We start from the raw sequence: 21,571 nt of genomic DNA on the forward strand, positions 1-21,571 counted from the left end.
ATTAATTCCTGAAAACTATGTATAATCTTTACTTTAATTTTGCTCATGAAATAGCATTGAAGATATGAATGTTTTTTAACTTGTAAAAAACCTGTATATGTTTCTGTTGTAGTTATTCTTCAACTAATGATTTAAACCCAAGTCCTCAAAGAAAGTTTAGTATTGTACAACACATATTTTATACTGGAATCACAATAAACCCTTTTATTGTTCAAACGTGTTGAAATGAAATGAAAGATAGTAATAAACATTCCATAAGTATGCTGAACAAATGTTTTATTAGTTTAAATTCTTAAATCTTTGTACTTTTGTTATAACTAGCAATAGATGATGGTCACAATCTAGATCAAGATATGCTGTCAGGAATTTACAAAATAATTAAAGCAATTGAATCTAATACTAGATCTGACAACATGACCCAAGTAATTGAGGATCAGCAGATGGTTGTTATCAAGAAACCAGTAAGTAAATGAATTACTTATTTCTTAGTGTTAACACATGGATTGAGTTTTCTCTTTATTTCTGTTACTGTCTTCTTGACATTTAAGACTTCTTGTTTAATTCTTTGTTGATTAAAGAGTCCAAAAATATCATCTTGAAAGTGAAACCAAATTGCAGAACAAGTCCTTATAAACTTTGTCTGCTTGACTGTTTTATAATTATTATATTTGAATCCCAGACACCAACCAGCAGTCATAAGAATGAAATTTCTTCTTTTTTGTATCTCAAGAAATTTCTAGCGACATACTCCTCATCTTATATACATGATTTTTAAGGTTTGACATTGTGTAAAAAGAAAATACTCAGATTATAATACAGTAAAAACAATACTGTAATAAAAACAATTGGTGCTTTCTTTAAATTAAAAGTTTACTGCAATGATGACTTAAAGAATTTGATGCACACTAAATAAAATGAATGAATAATATTAATCCAATTCAATAATTCATTGATTTAACTTTCCAGACCTTAGTCAAGCCTCACAGAAGGCTGGTTGCTCATTGTCAACAGCATGAAGTTAATAATGTTAACAAGAAAGAAGAAGCAGGAATCAATCAGAGAGAAGTGTTCATCCTTAATGATATGTTTATGGTAAGGATAATGTCTTAGATCACTGATGCTATATATTTAATTGTGTAAATCTATTACTTTATTGTTCTCTGTTTTAAAGACAAGTTTAGTTTATTTTGCAACATTTTCATCAAACTTACTAATGATAAAAGTGTTATTTTGTACTAGTGACAAGAATCTCGTGTTTTACTTTATGATGTGATAATTTTCAAATGTCCTATTTTATTTCTTTACTTAATTACCAAAATGTTTTTATGTCACTATTTCTTGCATCGTTTGTATGCATTAAAAATTCTAAACTCTGTTTTATTTAAAGATGTTTAAGTTTACTTAATTTGTACAGAAAACTGTACTCACTGGACATGAACATTTATACTGCAGTATGGCTGTGAGATAATTCAAAATAAAAATGAAAAGATTATAGTGAAAAGCTATCAATATTTCAGTTACATAGGGTATGTGTATTTCCAGGTCTCTGAAATCTGTAGTCAAATGAATACCAGAATCACCTACAAGTCCAAGCAGTCCTTTCCACTTTGTGGGATCATTATTACCCTCTTTGAAGCTCCACGTAAGATATTTATTTATTGTTTATTTCATGTTATTTTTTAGATATATTTATCGTGATTTAGGGGAAACTGCTATTTTTGCAGAAAGTTTTCTATTTTATGGGTTTGCATTATCTGTAAGTAAAGTCACTGAGAAGTTGCAGGAGCAGGTAGATGAGTGAGATGTCAAAGAAAATATTTGCTCCCACCTCTGTCTTTCTTTTATGATCATCAAAGGCTCTCGGAATCTGATCAGAATATTAAAAAAAAATGTATAAAATTAATCTAAAGTTAACCAGTATTGTATAATCACCTGATTTATTTCAGTAACTTACAAGTAACGTTTAAAACATCACCACATTCGAGGGTCCACAACAAAGTTACTCTCCATCACCTGAAGATTGACACCATCTCTGAGACTATTTTTTTAAGGTACTCACTTATATCATAACTATAAACCTTTTTCGTTCAAATAAACAATTTAGAGTCATATATGAAAGATAAACCTCATGCTGCATTTACTATGTTGTATTTATTTAAATATAATTTCCACTTTTTATCTTTAAGTCACTGAGGTACAAGGATCTAATTGAGATGTTTGGGATTAAGGAAATGTATAGTGTTGAGACACCATATATTTCTCACTTAGGGGATACAAATATAAATGTTGGCAAGGTAGGAATTATATTTAGCTAGACAGCTTTATTTTTTAAAAAGGGTGTTTGAAATAGGTTTCCTTCAAATGTGGTGCATTCAGTTTACTTAAAGGAGCTCAACAGCAGCAGTTGATATATATTTGAATGATAATGGCTAGCTATGAGTTTTGTTTTAGTGTTTCATTTACTGGATAGAATAGCTTAGATACATCATACACTAAAAGGTCCCTGGTTGTTCGTTGGTTTTTATGTAGTATTATACTTTACTTGCTTGTTAAGAAAAAGAATGATGAAGTATTTTGAATATGTTAAACAATGTGAAAGATGAACAACAGTAAATGTTAAACTTAAGGTTAAAAAAGCAGTCTTTTATAATTCTCAAAATAACTTGCACAACTTTTCTCTGTCCAGATTATCCACATGGAATTATGGTTACACAAGGAGTTGACAACAAAGTCCTGATAACATTCAGTGCTAGAAATGAAGTCGATCATACAAAGTTTGTAGATAATCTGTGTGAAGCTATTCAAGAGATTAGAATTTTTCCTCTTAAAATTCCTCATAATGAATTCTGAAAGTTTGTAGGATCAAATCAATATTAACGTAATATGTTTAGAACAAGCCAGTTCTTAGGGTACTGTTTTCACCCTTTGGTATTCTTTATAATGTTGGTTTAAATATTTCCCTACTGTTAGATAAAGTAACATTTAATTTGGTCTGAATATTTCCTTACTTGTAACGTGACCTCCTAAATTGTTCTATTGACAATTCATTCACAGGTTATGTATATTATGGTGTTTTACACTTTGAAGTTTTTCTGATGATATGCTGATAGTGTTTGAGACTACAGTTGCTTATATGTAGTAATGGAGGGGAAAAGGGAGCCTGGATAATGTAGAAACACAAATAATACAAAACAAACAAAAACTTGCATATATCTGTGTATTTCTGAGAAAGACAAAAAGATGAGAAACTGATTTTGACCTAATATTCAACATGAGAAGCTATACTATAATAATTTAAAGTTTACTTTTGTTTTGTTTTTTTAACTGTAAAACACAGATAGTGTAAAATTAGATCTGATGTTTTGTATAACAACTTGTGCAATTTTTCGGGATTTTGTTAAAAGATAAATTGGATAATCTGTCTGTGATGATCTGGTTAACTATAACTTAACCATACTGACTTTTTAAAATGTTTATACATCATTGGTTATGACTCTCAGATTGTGTTGTTTACAGAATCTATAATGATGTATGAGTTGTCATAAATTCATATGCAACAATACTCTCAATATATGGAGGTCACTTGCTACTATCTGGAAAATGAGACTATGTTTTTTATTTATTCATCATGTCTATATGATTTTTTATCCAATTCATAATCTCACACTACCTTTTCCTCCCTTTCTCTAAAAAAAAATTCTTAGGATGTCCATGTCAATATAACAATTAATTCTACTAATTACTGAAGAGGTGCTTGTGTAACTTACAAATAAATTATACAGTTTCACCCAGTTCAGTAGGGTATACTTATAGCAGTATGTTGACTTCATCGGCAGTAAACAGTGTGGAAACAAGTCAGAGATTTCAGGTTAAGAAGTTTTCAATTATTTTTGTCATAAGAACCTTTCAATAAGATAACATCAATCTACTTATGATTCTTTCTGAACAGGTGTTATTTCTCCAGAAATCTATGAACAGTAGGTACATACAAGAAGAAATTACCATTTTGTTTAATTTTATAGAATTATTGTTTCAATTACATTTAGACTGAGTCATAAGAAATGCAAGAAATATATTTATCATTTTATGACTTATCATAACAGTATAATTTAAACAAGTTTATTGTTATTATATAGTATGTTTTCTTAGTATGATGGTTATTCTTTGTTTGAAATTAAACTTTTATACAACTGTGGGTATATTTGTGAAAATATATTTTCATTAATCTTATAGATGGATGAAGTGGAAAACCTTCAAATAGAAACAGAAATAGAAAAGTAGAAATCTATGAAAAACGTTATTCCAGAAAACGCACTCTGGTGTAACAGATAAGTGATTTTCCCAACACCCAGTCAAGACAAAACCAGATTCTCTCCTGGTGGACAAGGTTTAAACATGAAACATCCTGCTTTGTTAAATTATATGTTTGATCTGTGTGATAAACATAAATATAATTTGTTACATTAATTGTTCTTAAACTATAATTATCACTTTTATCCTAGGCTGGGTGGAACCTTGACTATGTTTTAGTGAACTAGTAGTTTGTAGAATATTATCACATTTCAGTTATAATACATTATTACTATTTATACGAGATTTTAAACTTATTTTTTCTTAAAACAAAGAAAAGTAAATGAAGTAAAGCAAAGAATTATATCTTCTAATTACAACTTGTGTACCAGTTTGCTGCTGTTGTAGGTTGTTGAGCTTCTTCAGAGTAAGTAAATACAACTAATTTGTATTTTTTTGGGTTTAAATGTCGTTTTTCTTTGTCGTTTTAATCAAGACGTGTATCTCCCTCTAGTGTACACTACAAATATTAAAAGGTATTATATTACAAATATGTTTAATATTTAGTTCCAGAATAAAAGACAATAAAGTGTGTGGTACCCTAGTGTAACTGATAGTTTTTAATTAAGTGACAAAAAGACATAACTAATTCTGATCTTTATTTCTACATTCATAGTTATTTTATTGTAAATAAAAATCTTAGGCTAATTAACAAGTAATTTTGTCTAATCACCCATCTAGTACTTAATGCAGTTGTAGTTTATACAGAACAAATGGTATGTTTGGAAAATATATGTAGATAGAACATAAATCCAACACAACATTATAAGTAAGAGTAAGCCTAAAACAAGTTATGTATGTACTTGTTCTTCTATAATATAGTCATACAATAACATTAAAGTAAGTTTACAGCCTAATGTGCTTAACAATATAATTTATCAGATATAAAGAAATGTAAGCCTTTATGTATAGTATTTAATTGATTGATTAAACCTATACCAAGCTAATACTATATTTTGTTTGCCCACGGGATAGTTCTTTAAGGCTTAAATCAAGCTTTATGTATAGGTTTGGATTCTTTTGAATTTTGTGCAAAATTATGCGAGGGCTATTTGCGCAAGCTGTCCCTAATTTAGCAGTGTGAGACTTGAGGGAAGGCAGCTAGTCATCACCACTCACTGCCAATTTTTAGGCCACTCTTTTTTTACCAATGAATAGTGAAATTGACCATCACATTATAATGAACCCACAGCTGAAAGGGTGAGCATGTTTAGTGTGACAGTGATTCAAACCTGTAACCCTCGGATTACGAGCCAAGTGCCTTAACCAACTGGCCACACCAGGCCCTTATGTATAGGAGGTTGGCACTTAATATTGCTTTACTTTTTGAATACCAAAGTGTATGTCTGGGACAATAAGTTCCACCATTATTGTTTGTAGATAAGCAGAAAGCTACACAATGGTCTATCAATGTTCTTCCCATCACTGGTATCGAAACCTGGTTTGTCTTGTACTTTGCCTGTTGAATAAATACTTTTTTCACTTTATTTTGTAATACAAGTTTGAAATTACAGTGATATCCTCATTAGAAGACTTAGAAAATAGTGTTGCACTATAAATGTATAGTGCCAAACATAACTGTATAAAATCAATAAAAATGTCTTATATCTGGTAAATTATGAACCTTACTCTAATATTATAGGTATTGATAGTCTTTAATTTAATAATGACTTTTTTAAGTACTTGCTTTTCAAAAAAATAATACATTTTATACCACAATGCCTGTTTTGTTTTTTATTCTAGTTGTTGAAATAGTTAATTTGTGATTTAACATTTATGGGATTAAGTATTTTAACCTGTAAAGAATAAAGCATTATCTAAGTCAGTGCTTAACACTCAAACACCATGCACATTCACATCAGTATACTGAAAATCTCAAAGTTCTTGATTTGTTGAATTTTGCATGCTTGTCTATAGTCTATAACTACTCTGTTATACTCAGACACTTTGTGACCAACCAAGGTAAATGAATAATTATACTTCAGTTTAGTTATTATATAAACATATACTTAACCTAAGTAAAACCTTAATATTTTTATGTTCATTAAAAAGTATAAATATAAAAGTCAAACAACATAAAATTTAAAATAATGTCAATTAATTTTCCAAAATAAAACTTTTAATAGTCATGACTTTATCTTCAAGTGTTTGAAATCCATTAGCAAATAAATATACATAAGATTAGTGGTTGAAATGAGCCAGTCAGTATTTGTCAGTATGCTGCTATATTGTGAACAGTTGTATACCAGCATTTCACCTACATCCGGAATGATGCATCTATAAATATACATAAGATTAGTGGTTGAAATGAGCCAGTCAGTATTTGTCAGTATGCTGCTATATTGTGAACAGTTGTATACCAGCATTTCACCTACATCCAGAATGATGCATCTAAGAGTGTACTGATGCTTCTGTATCATCTTTTATACATACCAGCACTTCTCTTTTTGTCATTTCAAGGTGATATTAAAAAGCCTATTTAGATAGTATTATTATATCAATAGGATTTTAACTTTACTACAGTAGCTACAGTAATATTTTATTTTTACAATGATAGTATAATACCTGTTAACTTTCTAAATGTTATGTATGTAAAATTGTAACAATATTTTCAATATATGAAAGAAGAGAAATTTACAATATATAATAAAGTATCTCAGATTGGTCATTGTTGACCATGTGGTCAGGTCTGTCACCTGCACCCTCTGCTAGTACAGCAGTAAATCTATGGATTTAGAATGCTAATATCAGGGGTTCAATTCCCCTCAGTGGGCTCAGCAGACAGACCGATGTGGCTTTGCTATAAGAAAACACACACTGTCACCTGCCATTCTAAGGCACCCCAGTGGCACAGCCTTATGTCTGCAGACTTAGAGTTAGAAACCTTATTTTGATACCTGTGGTCAGCAGAGAATTGTGTGGCATTGTGCTAAATTACAGACAATTAAACAAATGTATAAACATAGAAACAAACCACTGTCAGATGGGAGAGCTAAGGTGTGTCACAGAATAATGGGAGGCTTTTCCATCACGTTATGTACAGGGTGACCCATAAGTCCTTACCCATCCATATATCTTATGTATCAAGTGTATCTGTGTGCTGTCACCAGTATTCTTGCGCTCGTGTACCCACGTACTTGTCACAATACAATCTTTAAGTGTAAATGGGCTTATATCAACCATATTTCTCTGAAAAAAAAAAAAATATATAATACATGCGTAATTGAATATAACATAATAACATATGGATGGGTAGGGACTTACGAGCCACCCTGAAGATGTATTGAAGTGAGTATGAGGTTATTTCCATTTTTTACTATAAGCTCACATTTCTCTAATGTAGAATGGATGAGCACAGTAGTTTCAACTATTATTTATTGTTTCATAAAAGCAAAGTCCTAAACTTATATTTGAATTGCATGGGTAAGTTTTGTTGGAAAGTAGATGTTTTTAGCATTTGTCTCTTGGACAAGGTTTTGTTTCCAAAGATTTTATGGCCCCTGTTGATTTAAACACACTTTTCATATAAAATAGGTATTACATTTATGTACTGATAATTATGAAAAAAAATTATATTCAAATACTTAAAATATATGTCTAAGATATAGTAATCATATTAACACATACACAAAATACACATATCATCTCAACAAAAAATACCACATCTAGATTCAGTAAACAAACAAACAATAAGTATGTAGAACTGTAAGAATATATTGCTTCTTCTTTATGAATTGTGTGTTTATAACCTGAACAAAGCATCAACACAACTAGATCCAACAATCAGCCTTTTGTGAAAGAAAACTTCAAAGAAGTATTACTACTACAGCTTCATGACACTTGCATAATGTTATGTTACTCATTAGTTTATTTTGCTCATTTTGGTAATAAATTAATATAGTGTTTCATATGATTAACCTTGTTTTATAGTGTTTAAGATGCACTTATAAATTATCATCAAAATACTGAATGAACCTAACCTAATATGTGAACCTGAATAAACAATATGGATGTGATATATTTGTCTCTGAGGTGGCCTCAGTGATTTATGATAATATTATTTTCTCATTTCATTGTAAGTACTTATACTATCTATTCACTCACTTAACTTTTCCTGTATACAAACACTTTGTAATCAGTGTTAGCTGAAAATAAGTAAAAAGCCTATTGAACTTACATATCTAAAATATATTGTTAAATTAATTAATAAAGTTATTTTTTAAATATCTTCTATGATAAATTCAGTTTATTTTACACTAAGATTCTGGTAACAGACATGTAGGCATATTAAAACTGTAACAATGGAATAAAACCTACTCATTTGAAAACCTTTGATTGCAGTTCTCACAAGACTAAAGTGTTAGTTAAACTTAAAATGGTAAACTAACTATAGTTCTTAATCTAGTTCAAATCACATCAAAAGTAACAGTGAGCATAAATATCCACTATCAGAACTGTTTGGGAAAAGTTATGATTTGACAACGTACAGATACACCAATAGTACAGTTATGTTGGGATGTTTCAATACTAGTTTTAAAAAATTGTTAATGTTACATCATATAATAAATTACTTTTAATTTTGAAATGTTAATAAAGATTTTACATTTACATAGGCTCATTTCATAAGGCTTACATAACAATTAAAATGAATAAGTTGAAATATGAAGACTAAAAAAACCACAAAAAGTTATTTAAATATAGATAAACTTATCAGAACATGCTTAGGACAACTGAAATTAACATTATCAGAAATCATTATGCCATTTGAGTTAATATGTGAGACCAGCACCATCAAGAAAGAAATTTGTAGCAAATCATAACGTTTTCTAAGAAGCGAGATTACACATATAGTTTGTTTGTTTTTGAATTTCGCGCAAAGCTACTCGAGGATTATCTACACTAGCCGTTCCTAATTTAGCAGTGTAAAACTAGAGAAAAGGCAGCTAGTGATCACCACCCATCGCCAACTCTTGGGCTACTCTTTTACTAACGAACAGTGGGATTGATCGTCACATTATAACGTCCCCACGGTTGAAAAGGCGAGCATATTTGGTGCGACGGGGGATGCGAACCCGCGACCCTCAGATTACGAGTCGCACGCCTTAACCCACCTGACCATGCCGGGCCTTAACAGACAAATCTAGAAACTGTAGAAAATTCGTCTTCGTAAACTAGACGATAGTAAGCAACATAAAGTAGAATCTCTGTCTGGAAATGAGGTCAACAGTGTGTGAGTTTATCAAGACAGGGGTTCCAGGTATACCTCCTGTCCAACCTTGACATACTTCAAGCATCTGGAAAATACACATAAACATGTTATTCCAAGCGAAAACGTAGGGCCATGTTGCTGGACACAAAGCATCTTTGAATTTCTATTTGATTCGATTGTTGAAAATGCTGCTTAAAAACCATTGTCATCCTAAGTAAGATGGATTATGGAACGTTATAGCTTCAAGTCCATGCCTTTCACAATGACAATTACGCTAGAGGGCTGTTGTAAAGTTTCACAATCATTAAGAAAAGCGTAACCTGACGCGGGGAAGTTCCAAAAGCATGTCGATATAACGTACAATACAAAATAGCTTTGAAAATTTTTATATTGCACTAAATACCGATAAACAAAAACAAACTCTGCCAAATTTATACATATGATACTCACCTATATATAAATAAACTGCTCCCAAAAAAAATCTGCAAAGATGTCAGATTTATTGATGCAACACATTCTTAGATCTAAATCGGTTCTACCAAACAAAACATTAAAGTGTAAACAAATACAGCTGTCTAACAAATCCTTAAAATATATAAAAGTTACTGGTATGAAACAATTATTATTTTAAATTCTTGGAATTAAATATACTAGCCAGGACCTTTTACAGAGCGGTAGTCAACACGGTACTACGTATTAGTGTAAGATTGTTTATTTGTTTGTTTTGGAATTTCGCACAAAGCTACTCGAGGGCTATCTGTGCTAGCCGTCCCTAATTTAGCAGTGTAAGACTAGAGGGAAGGCAGCTAGTCATCACCACCCACCGCCAACTCTTGGGCTACTCTTTTATCAACGAATAGTGGGATTGACCGTTACATTATAACGCCCCCACGGCTTGGTGGGCGAGCATGTTTGGCGCGACTCGGGCGCGAACCCGCGACCCTCAGATTACGAAGCGCACGCCTTAACGCGCTAGGCCATGCCAGGCCCCATTAGTGTAAGAATTGTAAACTATTAAATTTACTCCCCTTTATGGTTCTAATTACAGTTCAAGGTAGAGTAAATACCAGATATCTTATACGAGGGTGCTGAAAGAAAACTGACTTTTAGTACCTTTGTATCTCATCTATTTTTTTATTTTAACTTTTAAAACAAGCGTATATTCTTCACCAAGAGCATGTCACATTTCCCATAGATGTACATAGTAAACTGATAATTGTTGTTAGTCTTCTTTCTCTTTCGAGGGTTTCGACTCAATACACAGAATGAGTACAATAAAATTAATGAAGAATTCGAGACATTTTTGAGATCAACACAAGGTTATTAAAAGTGCGTGATCTTCGGAGGTTTTAAAGTCGTAGTTAGGCCGAAGAAATTTTAATTTTATTGTCTGAATAGTCTTTTAACCAGTGATTTAAAGTATTGGTAGATGATGCAGTAATGAGTTATTGTAGAGAAATGTGTGTTTGGTTCGCACCAATGAGATTAAATGAAATCATGAGTACACGTGCGGTTTGATTGGCATTTCTTCAAATAAGCTGATGCCTTTTTCGGAAGAAACAGTTCCTCGTAAAGTTCCGACGTTGTTTCCAAACTACTTCAAAATATGAACAAGGGTCGCACGGAGATCAAATAATGTTGTAAGTCTTCTTCATTAACTGATTTTTTTTCGAACCATTCAGGAAAAGTAAGAAAGACAAACAGCTTCCTTTCTTCAATCTTGCCAAGAAGAGTTCTTATTTTGACAAACCTTACACTATGGTCACAGAAAAATGTCATTATGGTTCTGTTAAGTGTGTCACTGTTGTGTAAAATTTGAAGAAGATTATACGATGGACATTTGGCATATCCTTCATAATTCAGGACATTGTATGTGAGGCTAGCAGTGAACAGGAATAGGAAATATTTTTTATCGTCCATGGTTGATGTAAATTGTTTGACGTAATCGTATACAAGTTCCATTTCCAACTCTAAATGGCTAGATTTTTTGTTTCTTTTCAACATTGCCGACTTCACAACAGTAAGGGAAAATGTTCGATAGCAATAACTTCTAGGTGAATGCAGAAGCCCCCTTCTGTTATAGTTAAATATAACGTACTTTTGTATATCTTCAGTAAACAGTGTACGATGACCTCTTACAGAATATTCCTTTTAGATAAATTTAAGTAGTCAAAATACACATATTTTTAGTTTTATTCCAGTATTGGTTGGCAAAGAACTTGGTGAGAGATGGAATGAGATCATAAAGGGTATTATCTTCAACTTTGTTGTACTCTCTTAGTTCCAAGGCTTTTAATACACTTTGAAGGTACGTATGCGTTTTTGTGAAATGAGCAATAAAATTTGTGGTGTTTCTAATTTTAAATTTATTGTATGTGATCAGATTATGATGTCCAGGCTCTCGAAAAATTAGTTTATAGACACTGTTAATTTTACCAAAAGACATATTCTAATTTTTTCTAAGTAACTTTATATTAACCTTCAGCTAAATGTTGCTTTAAGATTTATAAATAACTGATCTGGCATGGCCAAATGGTTAGGAAGCTCGACTTATAATCTGAGGGTAGCAGGTTCAAATCCCTGTCACACCAAACATGCTCACGCTTTTAGCCATGGGGGCATTATAATGTTAGGTCAATCCCAATATTCGTTGGTAAATAGCAGGCCAAGAGTTGGCGGTGGGTGGTGGTGACTAGTTTCCTTCCCTCTAGTCTTACACTGCTAAATTTGGGTGGCTAGCTCAGATTGCTTTCGTGTAGGTATGCGCAAAATTAACAAGAAACTATAAGTAACTTTTACTTTTTACAATAATCGTTATTTTACACTTTATGAATTAGGGACATTACTGATGAATCAAATGGATCCAAGTTGTGAATTCTACAAGCTGGAGTGTCAAACAGATACTGAGATAAAGTATGTACAAGTTTAGTTTATCTAAATTTTTTCAAAATAACTACCATATTTCATGTAGAGGCGTAGGATTCTTTGATTCGTTTAGAAAGGCAAATAACATCTAGAATGTTTCCAAAACTTTTGTTGATTTTGTCCATTCTACACTAATGAATCTTGACATTTACACTATGTCTAACAAGGGCTTTCCCAAAATAACAATACAAAACTCAATGAAAATTTCACCCAACGAATATGACTTTCGTAAAATGATAATATAGTATTCACTCACATTTCAATCCTTTCGAATACAGTTTTGTCAATATGATAAAATTTTCATTCTTTGGACGTCAGATAACACAGTACTAGAAAAAATGTATTGTTCCTCCTCTGATATGAGAACTTGATGTTAAAATGGCAAAGTAATCTTAAGACCGCATAATTTCTTAACGTCAGTGCAATACCTTAATAGGACGAGGTTTTTATATAGTGTTCTACATAGCACAAAATTAAATGAAAGAAACGAGAATCGAAGAAAAATTTTCACCAAAAAGACACGATTTAAAAGCATTTTTAATTACAAGTAGTGTTCGTGTTTGAACAGTCATATTGGACTACCTGTGTTTCCATCACGGAGAATCGACCTCCTGATTTTAGTGTTGTTTATCTGTAAAATTACTAATCTTCCATTATAGGAGTTAAGAGTAAAGATTCTGAGTCGAATTATGATGTTTTTTTTAAAATAATAATCGAAATATATAAGTATATAAATTAACTTAAGAAATGTTTGTCTCCTATTGGGTCAGCGATAAGTCTGCAAACATATGACGCTGAATCATTTAAAACACTTAAAACATAGCTATTGGTTATACAAGGCTGTTTAGTATGAAAGTTATTATTTAGTGACTTATATATTATTAATTTTTCATAACAAGAAACCTACCTGTGGCACAGTGTATGTCTGTGAACTACAATGCTAGAACCGAGTTTCGATACGTGTGGTGGGCAGAGAACAGATAGCCCATGGGTAGCTTTGAGCTCAGCTGCAAATAAAAACAATTCTATAATAAAGAAGCCATGTACCAATATAAATCGTATACATTGAAGTGAATATAGTTAATAGTATAATAAAGAAGCAATTTACCACTTAAATGATATACATTGAAGAGAATAAATTTAATAGTATAATATAGAAGCCATGTAACAATTTAAACAATGAATATTGAACAGAATTATGTTAGTGTTGCAATAATGAAACCAGGTAACGATGAAAACAATGAATTTTGAGGAAAATAGTGTTAATTATACAAAAAAGAAGCCATGCAACAATGTAAAGTATGAATGTTGAAAGGAAGAAACTTAATTCTTTAATAAGGAAGCCACGTAATAATACAAACAATCAATGTTGAATAGAGAAAGTTAGTAGTAAAAAAAGAAGCCATGTAAGAATATAAATAATCGAAGATGAATGTAAAAAGTTGATTCTGTAATAAAGAAGCCATATTACAATTCAACAATGAACGATGAAAATGAAAAGTTGGTTTTATAAGAAAAAGCCATGTAACAGTATCATCAGTAAGTATTGAGAAGAATAAACTTAATTCTATAATAAAGAAGCCATGTACCAATTTAGATCATATACATTGAAGTGAATAAACTTAATAGTATAATATAGAAGCCATGCAACAATTTAAACAATGAATATTGAACAGAATTATGTTGGTGTTGCAGTAATGAAGCCAGCTAACAATATAAACAGTGAATTTTGAGGAAAATAGTGTTAATTATACAAAAAAGAAGCCATGCAACAATGTAAAGTATGAATGTTGAAAGGAAGAAACTTAGTTCTTTAATAAGGAAGCCACGTAATAATACAATTAATGTTGAATAGAGAAAGTTATTTGAAAAGAAGCCATGTAAGAATGTAAACAATCGAAGATAAATATAAAAAGTTGATTCTATAATAAAAAAGCCATGTAACACTATAAACAATGAATACTGAAAAGTATAATGTAAATTGTATAATATAGATGCCATATAACAATTAAACAATGAACGATGAATATAAAAAGTTGGTTTTATAAGAAAGAAACCATATAACAATATCAACAATGAATACAAAGAAGAATAAACTTACTTCTATAATAAAGAAGTCATGTACCAATTAAATGATATATATTGAAGAGAATAAACTTAATTGTATAATAAAGAAGCCATGTAACAATATAAACAATCAATGTTTAATAGAAAAAGGTAGTTGTAAAACAAAGAAGCCATGTAAGAATATAAACAATGAATACTGAGAAGAATAAACTTAATCGTAAAATAAAGCCATGTAATAATATAAACAATGAATGATGAACAGAAAAACGTACTTTAATCATAAAGACGTTATGTAAAATTATAAACAATGTTGAATAGAAGAAGTAAGTTGTAAAATAAAGAAGGCATGTAACAATATAAACAATGAATATTGAAGAGAATGATGCCGGGTTTGCAATAATGAAGCCACGTAACAATGTATACAATGAATTTTGAGGACAATAATGTTAATTATACAAAATTATACATATAAAAATGTAAAGTATTAATAATCAGTGATGTCGAGAAAACCCACTTGTGGAGAAATATATATGCAAAAACGGCTCGTTTGGGTTGAGAAAATATTTTACATAGAAGAGCGAACAACGCTGTACAAAGTATTAATGTTGAAATGAAGAAATTTTGTTGTTTAATAAGGAAGCCATGTAATAATACAAACAATCAATGTTGAATAGAGAAAGTTAGTTGTATAATAAAGAAGCCATGTAACAATATATATGATAAATGTTAAAAGTAATACAGTTAGTCGTATCATAAAGACGCCATATAACACTATAAAGAACAAATATTCACAAGAATAAAGTTACTTTTATAAGAAAGAAGCCATGTACCAATTAAACAATGAAGGATGAATATAAAAATTTGGTTCCATAATAAAGAAGCCAAATAACAATATATATATATATAATGAACGGTATAAAGAATAAAGTTACTTGTATAATAAAGAAGGCATATAACAATACATCTAATGAATGCTATTGACATTCATTAAAAACAATGAATATCGAAAAGTATAAAGTTTCTTGTATAATAAAGAAGCCCTATAACAATTAAACAATGAATGATGAATATAAAAAGGTGGTTGTATAATAAAGAAGCCATGTAGCAATATAAAGAATGAAAATAGAGAAGAATGAAGTTACTTTTATAAGAACCAGACCATGTACCAATTAAACAATGAATAATGAAACGTATAAAGTTACTTTTATGAGAAAGAAGACGTGTAACACTGCAAACAATCAGTGTTGAAGAGCATTGAAGTTATACAATAAAGAAACCAGGTAACAGTGTAAACAATGATGTTGAATAGTAAGCAATTAATTTTATAATAAAGAAGCTATGTAACACTGTAAACAATGAAAGTTAAATAGAATATAGTTAGTTTTATAATAAAAACTTTCATGTGATATTGTGAAACATCCCTTTTCAACAATGTAGCTATGAAACACAATACACAAGCAACATCGCCGAGCGGTGTGGGTTTTGCAGGTTAAATAATACCTTATTAGGCGCAATTTACCACTAAGCGGAATCCAAACAATGAATAATTACCATAAAAGTGGAAATAAGTTCCATGAAAACATTAAAGAAGAATAAAAATATCTTATATTGTCAAAGTTGCATGGAAATTTGCAGAATAGCTATAAATGGAAGACGATAGCCCAAAGAGAATAAATCGGTGATACAATGCAAATAGTGAGAGACGATTGTATTAGAAGTAGTCCACGTGTCGAATTTAAGAACTTCTTCCAGGAGGTGACAAAGATGAAATACCAGTTGAAAGGTAAGATGTCGAATTTGTTGAAAATACATCTGGAGCAAAGTATGTGAGGACAACGAAAGAGAGGACTAAACCACCAATTGAATCAAAAACCCAAACTCAACAGGTGAAGGATGATAGTCAGTGCATTATCCCTCTCCACCTAGCTACTTTGTATACTGGAAGGAAAGAATGACTCAGATAGAGGACAAGATATGTTAGATGATAAAGAAAACATGAAACAGTGCTGATAAATAAATTAGACTATCAAAGTCCACACGCTAAGAAGAGAAAGAAATTAATCTTAAGGGAAAGAAAGGTAAAACATGGAACAAGTGTAAATTGGTTTTAATGGAGGAGGATATTAGCATCTCCGTCCAGAAGAGCAACCCGCCACAGAGAACGTTGAATCTCGAAGAAACGTATCAATATGGAGATATTGTGAAAAACTGGAAAGTGTGGGGCATCGCCACCTGATAATTGGAAAACAAAGAGACAGACGATCCTTGATCAAAAAATCAAGTGAGAAACTCAACAATATGAGGCACAGTGGACCAGTCAGGTAAAAACCTCTGGTCTAGAGACCAATGAAAGAAAACATTTCACTTACGTTGATAAACTTTCATAAAGGAGAGGCAAGTGGAACATCCAGAAATGAAACTAAAAATTAGGACAAGCCTGAGTTGCTCCCCAAAGCCAAGATAAAAACAACCATTAAAACAGAGGACAAAATGAGTGGGATGCTCAAGGGTATCAAAGGTTGACAGAGGTAGCTGGATAATTCAAAACATCACAACTGAGCCAACCACTAAGGAACAATAAGAAGGACTTGACACAAAGTTGTATGGATGTATGAAATTATTCAATGAAGAAGTTAGATGGGATTATTAACATATAGCGATTTGTTGACCCAATCCTAATTGAAAGCATTGATAGGCAGGGCAATAGAATGAGGGACCAGAGACAAAAAAAGAAATAGTTTGTGGTTGAACGATCTGCTCAAGGCATCGACATAAGGAGTACCCCACTGAAGTCAAAGCCACTGAAAGACAAGGGGATTGAGAGACCACATCATTGGGTACATTTTGTCTGGATAGGAAAGATAATCTGTGACAAGACTGAAACAGCCAGAAGACGACATACAGCGATATGGATATCTTGCATGTGAGTCCGGAATAGGACACAACACAAAAATATAGGAATGGAGAATGGATGCCACCTTGGTTACTTATATATGTAACCACTTAGAATTTCAGAAAAAAAAGCATGACCAGACGATGTCTGGTCAGACAGCGAAAATGATTCGAAGCCTGACATACAACTAGAAGCTCCAGAGCGTTAATATAATAAGACTCCTCAGCTGCAAACCAACACTCCAAAGCCTCCTGCTAATCGACTCATGGACTCCATCTCTGGATATGAAATGCAAATCTGGACAAGGACGAGAAAGTGAGATACCTGCCGATGTGTTGATCCTGGACAATCACCAAAGTAGTTCTTTTGTAGCAGGAGGAAGGGTAGTAAGATCCTGCAAAGGATTCCATGCACGAGTTCACTAATTATGAAGAGCTCACATATGAGCCTGACTAAAGGGGATTATAGTAGCCAAGGAAGACCACATCACCAAAAGCATAACACATCGTGAGTTAAATTTGTTTAACCAGCCCACTCGAGCTGTCGTCTCCTGGAGCAATTGAAGTGTGTGATGGGTAGACTCCGGTTCAGAATGAGTTAACAGTAGCTGGTTATCCATATAATAATAAAAACGGATCCAAGAGCATGACGATGATGAGAAAAAGATAAAAATATTTAACACAAATTTTCAGGACCAAACTAAGCCTAAAGGGGATCTTGTAAAACTGATAACTCTCCCCTTGATGGACAAACGAAAGATATGGTCATGACTGCAGAGCTATTGGAATAAATAAGAAAGCATTCGCGACATTCATATACCTGGACTAAAAACCCACCTGAGGGTGAGAAATGTGTGTGTTTTATTATTGCAAAGCTGCATCAAGCTATCTGCTGAGCCTACCGAGGGGAATCAAATCCCTGATTTTAGCATTGTAAATCCGTAGACATACCGTTGTACTATTTTATTCAACAATGTAGAAAGGAACAACTAACCCCTAATTTTGTAAAGGTAAAACTTTCAAAAAATTTTAATAAATGCACAAACATTATCCAAAATTTACAGAAAAACTACTTAAAGCCATGTTGAACACAAAATACAAAGAACTACATGACTTACAAAAACAAAAAATGAACCTAGACCATCAACTGGCATGCTGCATTAAATCAGAGATTTACGGACTTATACAACGAAACATAAACCAAATCAATACTAAGAACGACAGAGACAAAAAAGATCTGCCACAACAAAAAACAAGAAAAAGTAAGATGCAAACAACAGAAAAGACACCAACACGACAAACCGTTGACTAACCTCATAATTAACAGATCCGACCGACAATTAAACACAGACGAGATACATCTACTTAACAAAGGAATTAACTTCGCAATAGCACCTAGGTACATTCCAACCATAGAAATCAAAACATGTTTAGAAGATCTAGCCAGGAGACTTGTGATACTTTCTACAGAGAACAAAAACAAATAAACAACCAAAAACAACCAACAGAAAGAAGACAACTTAGATAATTTTATTGACATCCAACAGCCAAACTTCCCAGGTAAAATTAAAAATTTATATTTTCCAGAAACACCTAAAAACAACATCTTAAACGATTTTTTCAAAGAATTTTCTCACAAAACCATCAACATAATTTCACAAAACAGAAAACTAAAAAACAATCTTACAAAAAGAGACATTAATTCCATTAAAAACCTAAAACAAGACAAAACATAAAAATTCTAAAAGCAGATAAAGGTAACGCTATAGTCATAATGAACACGAATGAATACATCCAAAAAATGAAGAACATCCTATCAGACACGAACAAATTTAAACAAATACACACAAATCCAACAAAGACACACGAGAAGCAACTAAACAAATTACTACTAAAAAATGAAAAAGCCAACACAATTTCACAAACACTTTATTCCTACCTACGTAAAACCGACTCACGCACACCACAAATATACGGCATCCCCAAACCTCATAAACCAGATTGTCCATTACGACCAATAATGTCCACATATGAATCGTTTAATTACAATCTTGGTAAATACATAGCATGGGCATTCTCCAAATATGTAACATCAGCCAGCTCATTCATCAAAGACTCTTTTAATTTCAAGTCTAATCTAAATCAATTTAATCATAAAGCCTTAATGGCCAGTTTCGATGTTATATCCCTCTTTACAGAAGTTCCAACCACTGAAGCCTGCAAGATAGCCTTAGAACTCTATATCCGAGACCCTAACCCAACTATAGAAATTCCCAGTAACCAGTTAGAAACCCTCATAGAATTCACCGCGATAAAGACAAACTTCATGTTCAACAACCAAAACTATATACAAACAAATGGCCTAAGCATGGGCAACCCAGTATCACCAGTTCTAGCCAATATTTTTATGACACAAGTTGAAACACAAGCAATTAACACAGCATTACATCCACCACTATACTGGTACAGATATGTAGATGACACGGTTGCGGGATTCAAATCTACAGAACACATACTTAATTTTTTCAATCACATTAATGCTATACATCCCAACATTAACTTCACATGTGAACAGGAAGAAAGCAATCAAATATCATTTCTTAACCTCAAAATTACAAGAACCGACACACAATTCAAAACAGAAATCCACCGAAAAATTACCCATACTGGACTATACATTCCTTGGGACTCAGCACATGAAACAAAACAAAAACTCAACATACTAAGAAATCAAATAAACACAGCCACAAAACTATGCTCACCAGTTAAAATTAATGATGAATTAGACAAAATAAAACAATACTTCATCAACATCAATAAGTTTCCTCCACAAATCATAGAAAACATTATACGCACACACCTAGACAGAAAGCAAAATCAACCAACAAAAGTAAATATATCTCACAAATCAAAAAATTACGAAACCATATACTGCTGCATACCATATATTCCTGACATCAGCAGACAAATAACCAACATTTGGCAAAAAACTAGTAACAAAATATGACATTCCAGTTAATATCAAATTTATTCAAAAACCAGGCACAAAACTGAGGTCTATACTATGTAAAAACTACATTGACAAACACCACATCAACATTATTTATAAAATACAATGTGATAACTGCCACGACTTCTATATTGGAGAAACAAGTAGAAAAATGGAAACCAGATTCAAAGAACATATAAAGTCACCTTCACACGTTTTCGAACACTGCAAGTCAAATAAACACAACACAACCATAGAAAACACTCAAATACTAAATAAAGAAACAAACGCAAAATTAATACCTATATTAATATAATAAAATAAATAAATTATATATTCAAACGTCTAACACCGCTCTCTACATTCTGACACTCAGTTATACAACCCCTTCCAAGCATGTGGTCAGCTTCCGGTCAGTTACCTCTTTCTTTGTGAACCTGACGATGACCAAAGAAGGTCGAAACGTTGTTCGCTCTTCTATGTAAAATATTTTCTCAACCAAAACGAGCCGTTTTTGCATATTTAAAGTCATAGGTTCAATGGCCTGTCGGTGATAGGGTCCTAAGGCTGAGAGATGGAAATGTGTACCTTTGACAAAGGAAGTGGAGAAAAAATTGTAGTAAAAGTCCATCTGATAGAACCCAAATAACCCACTCGTCTGTGACAAAAGATCACCAAAGTAAAACAAATTCTCACAATCAAGCTTCCACTAAACCAGAATTCACTGAGTAGTCACCGATACTCTTGATGTTGTGCCAACCTACATGAAATAAAATGATGAAATACATAACCCCCTGCAAGAAAGAGCAGGTAAGCATTGAGAAGGACTAAAATAGGAAATGGGAATAGGGGCTTCTCATGTTTTCACTACGGCAAACAATTTACAAAGGCATAAATGGTAGAGGATTCTTCACGTCATTTCAAAGTGTCAGGAACATGATGAAACTGTAGAATGGACGGCAACTGCCTGTTGTGGAGACACAAGTATAGAGAACGACGTATCGAAAGTTTTCCGCCTTTCATCTTTAGGTCGGAAGACTTTCAAAACGTCGTCCTCGACATTTTTGTCTCCATAACAGGCAGTTCCCGTTCATTCTACAAAGTTTAATAATGAATACTCTGTCTAAACAATCTATCAA

At 32.1% G+C, this 21,571-nt stretch overlaps 1 long non-coding RNA gene across 1 annotated transcript; it reads right to left on the minus strand.

The window, feature by feature from the left end:
- Positions 1-4,947: 4,947 nt before the first annotated feature.
- Positions 4,948-9,954, minus strand: LOC143226090 (uncharacterized). Its single transcript, XR_013014287.1, has 2 exons — positions 8,668-9,954; positions 4,948-5,809 (listed from the first exon to the last, which is right to left on the minus strand). It is a non-coding gene; the product is annotated as an uncharacterized LOC143226090 (long non-coding RNA).
- Positions 9,955-21,571: the final 11,617 nt, after the last annotated feature.

This window comes from Tachypleus tridentatus, chromosome 1 (assembly GCF_004210375.1).
Source record: "Tachypleus tridentatus isolate NWPU-2018 chromosome 1, ASM421037v1, whole genome shotgun sequence".
NCBI classification, from domain to species: Eukaryota; Metazoa; Arthropoda; class Merostomata; order Xiphosura; family Limulidae; genus Tachypleus; species Tachypleus tridentatus.